This window comes from Lissotriton vulgaris, chromosome 6 (assembly GCF_964263255.1).
Source record: "Lissotriton vulgaris chromosome 6, aLisVul1.2, whole genome shotgun sequence".
Classification (NCBI taxonomy): Eukaryota; Metazoa; Chordata; class Amphibia; order Caudata; family Salamandridae; genus Lissotriton; species Lissotriton vulgaris.
In genome coordinates this window covers 314755485-314766110 of record NC_141694.1, presented here as the reverse complement: position 1 = coordinate 314766110, position 10626 = coordinate 314755485, and the positions used below count along the sequence as shown (strand labels likewise).

General features: G+C 50.1%; 1 pseudogene; it reads left to right on the top strand.

Annotated features, from left to right (window-relative positions):
- Positions 1-5205: 5205 nt before the first annotated feature.
- LOC147707186 (U2 spliceosomal RNA) lies at positions 5206-5324 on the top strand (annotated as a pseudogene).
- Positions 5325-10626: the final 5302 nt, after the last annotated feature.

Here is a 10626-nt window from a genome sequence, read left to right as displayed (position 1 = left end):
ATTTTGTGTGGACTTTGGTAACATTTTACATTGCAAGCAGTGGCGGCTGCCACCTAGTATATCCTTTCTTTCTGCTTTCATTTGTGCTTTTTCTTGCTATCAGATTTTAATCCTTGCTCCTTTCCCTCTCCACTGAGCTTGGCGCTTTTTCCTTTTTTCATTGTTGGGGGCTCCTCCCCCTGACTGTGCGGGTCTAAGCATGGCTTATTCACGCATGGGGAATGCACGAGGTTTTGATTTTATACCTAACACTTTGCGTGTCGAGGTTACTGAGGCTTACAGAAAAGAGAAAAATTTACTGTTTGTAGTTGAGGATATCATTAAGAAAGAATGTAAAATTGTGGAACGTGCTATAGACTGTATACAGGATTTCTCTAACCGGGGGATTTTTGATTTTCGCGTTTTTTAAAACTTTTTTTCTCTTTTTTTCCCTTCTCCACCCAGACGCTGCACTTTGAAAAGAGACAAACGTGGGAAAAATACTGTTTTTCCAGCAGCAGAGTTTCATTGGTTTTTGGATCCATTTCACTGGGGAACGAATGGCGGAAGGTTCCCAGAAAGTCAGTAGAATGGATGGAGGGAGGGAGTGAGGCAGGCAGGCAGCAGCAGAGAAGTGTACACTGCCCTTGGCTTCTTTGAGCAAGAAGAAAAATACAGCGTCCTTTTCCTTCTCTGCCCGCCCCGCCCGTCCTCAAACGGCCAAGCCTTATCTATAGGCCTTAGGCTGCAAGGGAGCAGTGTCCCAGGCAAGCGAGGGGCCAGCCACTTCCGGCCAGGGAGCTGTCCAGGGCATCCTGGCCTGATTTCCCAGCATCCCCTGGCTGCCAGGCTTTCCAGCCAGCCGGCTGGAAGCAGTGCACAGGAAGGGGCGGGGCATGCAAATACTAGAAAGAGGACAGCGTGGGTATGCAAAGTGACGCAGAGGAGGACTCTGGGAGCCGGGGGAAGGCCTGAGGCCGGGGCCTCCTTTCCACGGGCCCATGCTGAGCTCTTGCTAGGAGTCAGGAAAAGAGGCGAAAGGGCGGCCAGCGACGGTGCGAAGGACGAGCCCGGTCCGGGTCAGCCAGGTAGATTGCTTCGGGAGGCGTTGATTCTGGCACCATTCTGGTTATCGCTTCTCAGCCTTTTGGCTAAGATCAAGTGTAGTATCACTTGCCTCCTATAGAGGGAGGGCGGTCAGCTGGGATGTCTTCATTGGACTTCGTGGGTCAATGATATTCCCAGCATGGTGGAAACGAGATGACGGCATTGGATCGCAAAGTGATGGTACCGGACGAAATATGACAGAAATGTCATAATGCATATGAGAGCGATGTCCTAACGTTTTTAGTAGCCTGGCATGCTGGACTGTCGGGCAGGAACCCCAGAGGGTGCTGACTGGCAGGCCGGCTGAATGGCGATTTTTTTCGTAGGTCAGCAGGCGAGACTGGGCTGCTGTGCCAACCGGCTTGGGCCGACAACCGGGCTGATGACTTTGGATGGAACGACAGGGCCGAACGGCATGGCTGGAAGGCTAAGTCGCCCCCCTGTCCAGGCGAACCCTCCTAGGTCCGACCAGCACAAGGCCAACCAGCTAATGGCTGTCTGCGGATTGGTTCCCCGCTTTCAGCTGGGCTGGTTGGCTGCTGGATGGAGGTAGTAGCAGGACAAACCGAGGTTGGCTGAAAAGATAAGCCATGCCTAGTACCCCCTGGGCAAGTAGGCCAGGCGAGACGGCTCGGTTGAAGGGCGGGGCCGGTGGGTGTGGCAGACTGGCCAGACCTGCTGACTGAGGGTGTGACGGGTAGGACAAAAAAAAATCACTTGCCTTCCCTAAATGGTGGGAATGGGTGAAGAAAAAGAGCAAAAACTTCTTTACCAACACAAGCAAACAAAAAGCCCAGGAAAAAAGAGAATTATACCAATCTATCCAAGACAAATTACACCTACTGGAAAAATGTAAAGATGCAGGAGTAGATGTAGCAGAAGAACTCCAAGAAACCCAACACAAGCTCAAAAAATGGTTTACTGAAAGGGGCAAACAGACTATCTTCAACTCAAGGGTCAAGATCTTCGAGGAAGATGAAAAATGCACAAGATTCTTTTTTTTTAAAAAACAACCACACAACAAGGAAATGAATGAAATTTGGAATAATGAAGGAATACTACAAAAAGGCAGAACAAACATACAGAACACTGTACAAGACTATTACAACACCCTATATAAAGAAAAAGCCATAACATCACAAGAATGCTCAAACTACCTAGCCTCCATTGAAAAAACCCTATCACAAGAAGAACAAACCTACCTACAAACCCCCCTAGATGGAGAGGAATTCCTGAGAGCACTATCCCAATGTGCCCCGCTCTCCTCCCCTGGAGAAGACAGCCTCTCATGGGAATTCTACAAAACCTTTTGGTCAACACTATGCGCAGACTTCATGAGTATGATAGAAGAATGCATGGAGACAAAGGCTTTCCCCCCATCCTTTTCTAAAGGAGTTATCTCCCTAATATACAAGAAAGGTAGGAAAGAGGACAAAAAAACTGGAGGCCCATCTCATTACTAAATGTGGATAGTAAATTAGTGACAAAAGTGTTAACAAACAGACTGAAAAGAGTTTTAAATTCACTTATAGATGAAGACCAGTCCTACGCAGTCCCCCAAAGGAAGGTATGGGACAGCCTTATGACAACAAGGGGAACAATCAGACTCGCTGTAGAACATAACCAACCTTTAGGCGTCCTGTCCTTAGACCTCCAAAAAGCCTTTGATAATCTCCCACGAGTTCCTCTTTAGAGTCCTTGAAAAAATGGGTATCCCCACTTCCTTCATAGGTATTGTCCAGTCACTATACAAAGATGCAGTAGCCAAATTCTGATCAATGGGTCACTAACAGAGAAGATCCCAATCAGATCTGGGGTAAGACAGGGATGCCCGCTATCACCAGCCCTTTTCATTTGTGCCATCGAACCTCTCCTAAATAGAATCAGACAAGACCCAAACATCAAAGGACATTTCGTCCCGGGAGGGGAAGGGAAGAGAGTTAAATGCACCAGCTACATGGACGATGTAACTGTCTTCTGTAACGACGCTCAAGAAGTAAACAGAGTCATCGCACATGCCTCCTCCTTCACCAAAGCCTCTGCCCTAGAAATAAATAAAGACAAATCTATCTGCATGGTCATAGGCCAATGGGACAACCTGGCAAAAACCCCGGTCACAGTCACAAGAGACCCCATTAAAATACTAGGGGTCCATTTCAGTACAGACATAACTGGGGAACAAAACTGGCCACCAGTAAAGGAAAAAATATTAAAGAAATTCTACTTTTGGAAGCTAAGAAACCTTTCCATGGAAGGCAAAGTTTTGATTATTAAAGCAATTTTATTGCCTATTCTGCTGTACATTGCGGTGGTTTTTCCACCAAAAAATGTAATGCTAAATAACCTGCAAAAGATGATTTTCAACTTTGTTTGGAACTCCAAAATGGAGAAACTCAAAAGAGAGCACATGTATAAACCTAAAGAGAAAGGGGGAAAGGATGTTCCCAACTTAAAAATGTTTTTGTCTTCAAAGTACCTGCACTTATGTATGAATGCCCTAGAAAGAAAAACCAGATTTGTCGCGGACTATATCACATACTCAACCGCCTTAATGTGGCAAAAATACGATCTGGTGCACTACAAGAACAATACCCCCCATTGCTTTTCGACACCAGAGGTATTTGAACCTTTTAAGACAATCATTGAACATTGCAGAACAAAAGTCATCGACCTCAAAGCCTGTTTTGACACGAACTCTTGGAAGCACGAACTCAAAGACGCTGAACCAGTCCTTATGGTCAACAACTTATCAGAAAGTCAATCAAAAGCAGTATGGGAACAGACAAACAACAAATGCCTATCCAACCACCAGAAAGACATTGCATGGATGGCAGTAACAAAATGCCTACCAGTAAAGGCATTTCAACACAAGAGAAACTTGGCCAAAGACTCAAAATGCCCCAGATCAACATGCACCGGAGAAGAGACCATCCTCCGCTTCCTATGGAACTGTGCCTTTGCGCAGGAAATCTGGAAGAGAACGGGGAATCTCATCAAAAAAATCACCAAACAATCATCACTCTCATACGAACTTATCTTATATGGGATAGGCATGTCATGCCCTAAAGAGAAAAAAGACACGCTGTGGAGACTGATAAACTGTGTCAAAGAAAGCCTGTGGTCCTCCAGAAACCTAAAACTATTCAAACACAAAGAAATCTCCCCCGAAGAATGCATCAAAATGGCACTTGACAAAGTGCAAACCTATGTATTTGTAGATGTAAAAAGGAATGGACAAGAATGGGCACTTGATAACTGGAAACAAAAAGACTGGTCAAAACTAATAAACAAACCATAGGCAGCAAATTAATCTGTGCAATAAGCAAATGCAATAATCTCGATGTACATTTTGCACATGACGGAGCTGCGTCTCTAACATGAATGCAAAATCCAAAGTGATGCCACCATATTGGATTGGCTAACATGTAAATATGTAAAGTTTTAAATAAAGCCCATTGAAATTTAAAAAAAAAAAAAAAATCACCTGCCTCTCCTAGAGGGAGGGCGGTCAGCTGGGAGGTCTTCATTGAACTTCGTGGGTCAATGATATTCCCAGCACGGTGAAAACGAGATGACGGCATCGGATCGCAAAGCGATGGTACCGGAACGAAATATGGCAGAAATGTCATAACACATATGACAGCGATGTCATAACGTTTTTAGTAGCCTGGCATGCTGGACTGTCGGGCAGGCACCCCAAAGGGGGCTGACTGGCGATTTTTTTCGTAGGTCTGCTGGCAGGACTGGGCTGCTGTGCTGACCGGCTTGGGCCGACAACCGGGCTGATGACCTTGGATGGAACGACAGGGCCGAACGGCATGGCTGGAAGGCTAAGTTACCCCCCTATCCAGGCGAACCCTCCTAGGTCCGACCAGCATAAGGCTGACCAGCTAATGGCTGTCTGCGTATTGGTTCCCCGCTTTCAGCTGAGCTAGTTGGCTGCTGGATGGAGGTAGTAGCAGGACAGACCGGGGTTGGCTGAAAAGATAAGCCATGCCTAGTACCCCCTGGGCTAGTAGGCCAGGCAAGACGGCTAGGTTGAAGGGCGAGGCCGGAAGGTGTGGCAGACCGGCCCGACCGGCCTACTGAGGGTGTGATGGGTAGGACAAAAAAATATATATATCTGGGGACCATATATTAAATTGATTTTTGGAACAGGGAGAAGGAATAGGAGCTTGCTCTGTCCACTCCACGCATCAACCTGGTATTGCAGTACCTCCAGGAATGGTGCACTTCCCCACCCGGGGAAAACAATGCTGTTGAAAAATAGACGAGAAAACGAAAGCTGCGCTTCACTACCAAACCCTGTAAAGTGGCGCTAGTGTGTTTGCGTGTGAATAAAAGCCACTGTGTCTTGCCTTATTTCATTTATTTGCCACTTTGAGGCCACCGGGCCGTGCGTTATTTATTTATTTAATTTTCGCGTTTTTTAAAAACTTTTTTTCCCTTCTCCACCCAGACGCTGCACTTTGAAAAGAGACAAACGTGGGAAAAAGACTGTTTTTCCAGCAGCAGAGTTTCATTGGTTTTTGGATCCATTTCACTGGGGAACGAATGGAGGAAGGTTCCCAGAAAGTCAGTAGGATGGATGGAGGGAGGGAGGCAGGCAGCAGCAGAGAAGTGAACACTGCCCTTGGCTTCTCTGAGCAAGAAGAAAAATACAGAGTCCTTTTCCTTCTCTGCCCGCCCCGCCTGTCCCCGAACGGCCAAGCCTTATCTATAGGCCTTAGGCTGCAGGGGAGCAGTGTCCCAGGCAAGCGAGGGCGAGGGGCCAGCCACTTCCGGCCAGGGAGCAGTCCAGGGCATCCTGGCCTGATTTCCCAGCATCCCCTGGCTGCCAGGTTTCCCAGCCAGCCGGCTGGAAGCAGTGCACAGGAAGGGGCGGGGCATGCAAATACTAGAAAGAGGACAGCGTGGGTATGCTAAGTGACGCCTAATGAGGCGACAGCCGAGGAGGCCCATGGGAGCCGGGAGAAGGTCCGAGTCCAGGGCCTCCTCTCCACCGGCACATGCTGAGCTCTTGCTAGGATTCAGAAAAAGAGGCGGAAAGGGCGGCCAGCGACGGTGCGAAGGACGAGCCCGGTCCGGGTCAGCCAGGTAGATTGCTTCGGGAGGCGTTAATTCTGGCACCATTCTGGTTATCGCTTCTCGGCCACAGCGGGACGAGTGCGACCCTAGCTCCAGTCCCACGCTGGTCAGCTGCCCACCGCAAATCGAAAGGGAAGTCCACGATTGCCTATATGCGCCCCACGCACCCAGGAGCAGTGAGAGTCGGGACGCAGACCTCACCAACGTTCTGCTTTGGTTTTCTGTTTCTTCCCGGCACACAGAGAGTGCCTCCTGCGAGGCGCCGAGACGCCCCCCCCCCCCCACCTCCCCCTGAGTGGAGGCAGAGACAGAGGCAACACCAGCGAGTGTGGTGACGCACTTGCGTTAGCGCACTAGTGTTCCGCTAGGCGGAACAGGAAACACGTCACGCGTAGACGGAAGGCAGCCATTTGTAACCATTGGCGCCGACCGCTCCACGCAGAGCAGAAGTGTGTACCCGGCGCTCCGTCCTAAAATAAAGAATCACTTAGAAAATAATGAGCGTTACTCACAATTTACAGATTCTATAATGGCGACGAGGCTAAGGGATTGGCTCAGAACCCCAGATGCAAGCAGACGGCGATTGAGGTCGGAAAACGCTGATCCCATCGGCGGACTCGATTCCCACGTGCTGAACAGCAGGACGGAGCGTGGCAGAGGCCTACACCTGGCTCCACACGGCGCACACCCCTTTTGAAGCACGCAGTACTGCACAGCGGCGGAGGTAGGCCTGCAGACACACGGGGCACCAGACGCCACGGAGGCTCTAAAGGGCGAGCGAGCGTGGCGACGGAGCCCGCGCCAATAGAGGCGAACCAAGGGGCAGTGGGGAGCAACACCCCAAGGAGAGCAGGACCGCCGAGCAAGCTGGCGGAACAGAGCGAGGGAAGGGGAGAGTCTTCGAGCACTCGCCCTGAAGAGTCTGTAGGAGTGCAGACAGGAGCAGGGGCTGGGGCGCAACCACCACCCACCCCTTCCAACGCACAACTACAGGTAGACAGCGAGAGTGACCCAGAAGAAGGGGACCCCACCAAGCACAACGCTCCGGGCAGCCCCCAGGGGAAGACAGTCTCTGTTCAACCCTCCAGAAACAGAGAAGGCAGAATGGCGGCACACTCCTCGTCCCTCACGCAACTGGTGCCATTCCTGACCAACCCAGGGGAGCCGGAGAGACAATGGGAGGACTGGAAGAGGTACTTCCTCAACTACCTCGACGCTTTAGAGGAGGAGGCAGGCGCTCCATACTCAAGCAAACGCAGAAAGAAGATCTTGCTACACAACCTGGGCCCGGAGGGTATAAGAATCTACGACACCATTGTGAAAGCAGAAAGAGACGCAGCTGACAACGATGTTTTCAGCCACACCATTGCCGACTTGGACGCGCACTTTCGGCCTGTGGTTTGTGTCGCGATTGACCGCTACAATTTCTTCCAAAGAAAACAGAAGAGTAGCGAAACAGTAGATGAATATGTTGTTGCCCTACAGAAGCTCGCCATCTCATGCAAATTCGGCGCTCTACACGACGAACTCATCCGAGACCAAATCATCATGCATACGTCGAGCTCCCATGTCCAAGACAAACTGTGGGTAAACGGAGATGCCCCACTCAAAGAAATTTGGGCCATGGTCAAGAAGGCCGAACTCTCTAAACGCTGTGCCCAAGCAGCCAAAAAAGACTCAGGAGGTACGCAGTCGGTGTGCCAGATATCGACGCAACAGAAAGGGGACCGCCCGAAGCAAAAGGAGCCACAGAAAAAACCAGAGGGCAGGAAGCAGAAGCCCACGTATTCCACCGACCAGAGGGGAGCCAAAGGAGGACGTCCGAGCTGCTACAGATGTGGGAGTGTCAACCACTTGGGGAATGATAAAGCGTGCCCGGCGTTCCGAGCAAAGTGCTCGTTTTGCGGAATATTTGGCCATTACGAGAAGGTATGCCGCCGGAAACCAAAAGGGGCCACAGTGAAATTCGTTGACCGAGAACAGCAAGACGATACCAATGACTCTGAGGGTACTGATGACCAGGAGGAAATACTGTATATCGACGTCCAAGTGTTGGAGATGGATGACTCAGGCAACGACAAGCCCCGGTTGGACATGCACATCGGTGGTATACCGTTAGAAATGATAGCGGACAGCGGAGCCCCCATCTCGATCATCCAAAGGAAGGTAGGGGAAGAAAAATTTGCATCCACACACGGTGAGAAACTGCGTCCCATGGACTTGCGTCCAGTCACGTACACTGGGCAGAGGATCCCAATGTTGGGGTATTGTCCCCTGTCATTCGAATTCAGAGACCGCCAGGCGATATGCAAACTGTACGTAGCAGAGAAAGGCCCCTCAGTCCTGAGCTGGAGAGATCAGGGAGCCTTAGGGATCCAGTTGAATCCGGGGGGCATCGAGAAAATCCTGCTTATGGACATGGAGAAAAGTGACGATGTGGAGTCATGGAGAAGGGCGTACCCAAGAGTGTTTAATGGCCAAATCGGGGAGCTGGCGAAGTACAAACACTTGATCAGACTGAAGGAAGGTGCAAAGCCAGTAATGCACAAAGTAAGGAACATCCCGTTCAGAAGCAGGGAGGCGGTACAGCAAGAATTGGACAGGCTCGAGAAGGAAGGGGTAATCAGGGCCATAGAAAGTGCAGAGTGGCTTTCCCCCTTGGTGGTAGCTCAAAAACCCAACGGCAAGGTCAGATTATGCGTGGATCTGAGAGAGTTGAACAAAAACATACTCGTTGACAAATTCCCCCTGCCACGCATAAACGAGATGTTGTCCAAGACCAAAAACATCAAGTGGTTTTCGACAGTGGACCTGTCCTCGGCATACCATCAAGTCAAGCTACACCCTTCCTGCACACACCTCACCTCCTTCATCACACCATTTGGCTGCTACGAATTCCTGAGGATGCCATTCGGCCTAGCTTCAGCAGCGGCAGTCTTTCAAAAGATGATGCATAAATTGTTGAGAGGAGTGGTCGACGTCCAATTCTTTCAGGATGACATTTTGGTAATGGGGAAGTCCATGCACGACCACAATGAGAAGCTCCACAAGGTGTTCAAGATCCTACAGGACAATGGTCTGACAGCGGAATGGTCAAAATGCAGATTGGGAGTGAAATCAGTCACTTACTTAGGCCACGAAATAAGTGAAGAAGGAATCAGACCCAAAGCCACCAACATGAAGGCCATTCAAGACGCACCCACCCCGAGCAAAAAGGAGGACGTTCGGTCATTCTTAGGAATGGCCGAATACTACAGCAAGTTTGTGCCACAATTCGCCTCCAAAACGCACCACCTACGACAGCTGCTCAAGGAGAGGAACGGATTCCAGTGGGGTCAAGCGGAACAAGGAGAGTTCGAAAATTTAAAGAAAGAAATGAGCGCCGCCATCCCGCTTAAAGGATTCGATCCCCAGGCAGAGACAATCCTCACGACCGATGCAAGTGACCGAGGACTGGGAGCAGTCCTAATGCAGCGCTCTGAAAATGGAGACTTGCACACAGTCAGCTTCGCATCCAGGTCTCTGGCCCCCAACGAAGAGAAGTTCAGCGTGGTGGAGAAAGAGATGCTGGCAGTGGTATGGGCCATGGAGAGATTCCGCCAGTACCTGTGGGGAGCGCGGTTCTTAGTAAAAACGGATCACAAACCCTTAGTCCGTGTGTTAACATCAAGCGGCAATGCGCATGCCACGCCTAGGATCGCAAAGATGACCCTGCGCCTGTTAGACTTTCTCTACGACGTGGAACACATTCCCGGACCTCAAAACAAGGTGGCTGACTTTCTCAGCAGGGCAGCTGCCATGGAAGCGAGGAGTGACCAGGAAGATCAGGAATGGGCAGGCTATGTGGTCGCCACGATCCAGGAGACAGAGAAGGCGATAAGTAGACAAGAATGGGAGGAGGCGTACAAAGAGGATGATGATCTGGAAGCTATTAAGGGATATGTAGTCCACGGGTGGCCGGAAAAGAGGCACCTACGAGAAGAACTCCGAAGATATTGGGAAGTCAGGGAGGAACTAACTCTGGCAGAAGACTCCATCTTCCTATTGAGAGGAGATAAGGTGATACCACCCAAAGGAGTACTGGAACACCTGATGGGATTACTACATGAAGGACACCAGGGCATCACGAAAACCAAAGCCCTTGCCAGACAGGCTTACTGGTGGCCGGCTGTCGATATGCAAATAGAAAGGCACGTGAGACAGTGCGAATCTTGTGCGAAGGCAGACAAATCTCAAAACCTGATCAGACCACCCCTGGGGAAGTTCCCCATACCGGATGGCCCGTGGGAAGTGCTGTCAGTAGACATCTTGGGACCGGTCCTAAACAAAACAGGGACTCAGAAATATGTGGTGGCGCTGGTGGACAAATTCTCCAAATGGCCTGAGATCGAAGTTAGGGAAACCATGGACACAGAGGCGGTGGTGAACTTCTTACAATCCACATTCCTAAGA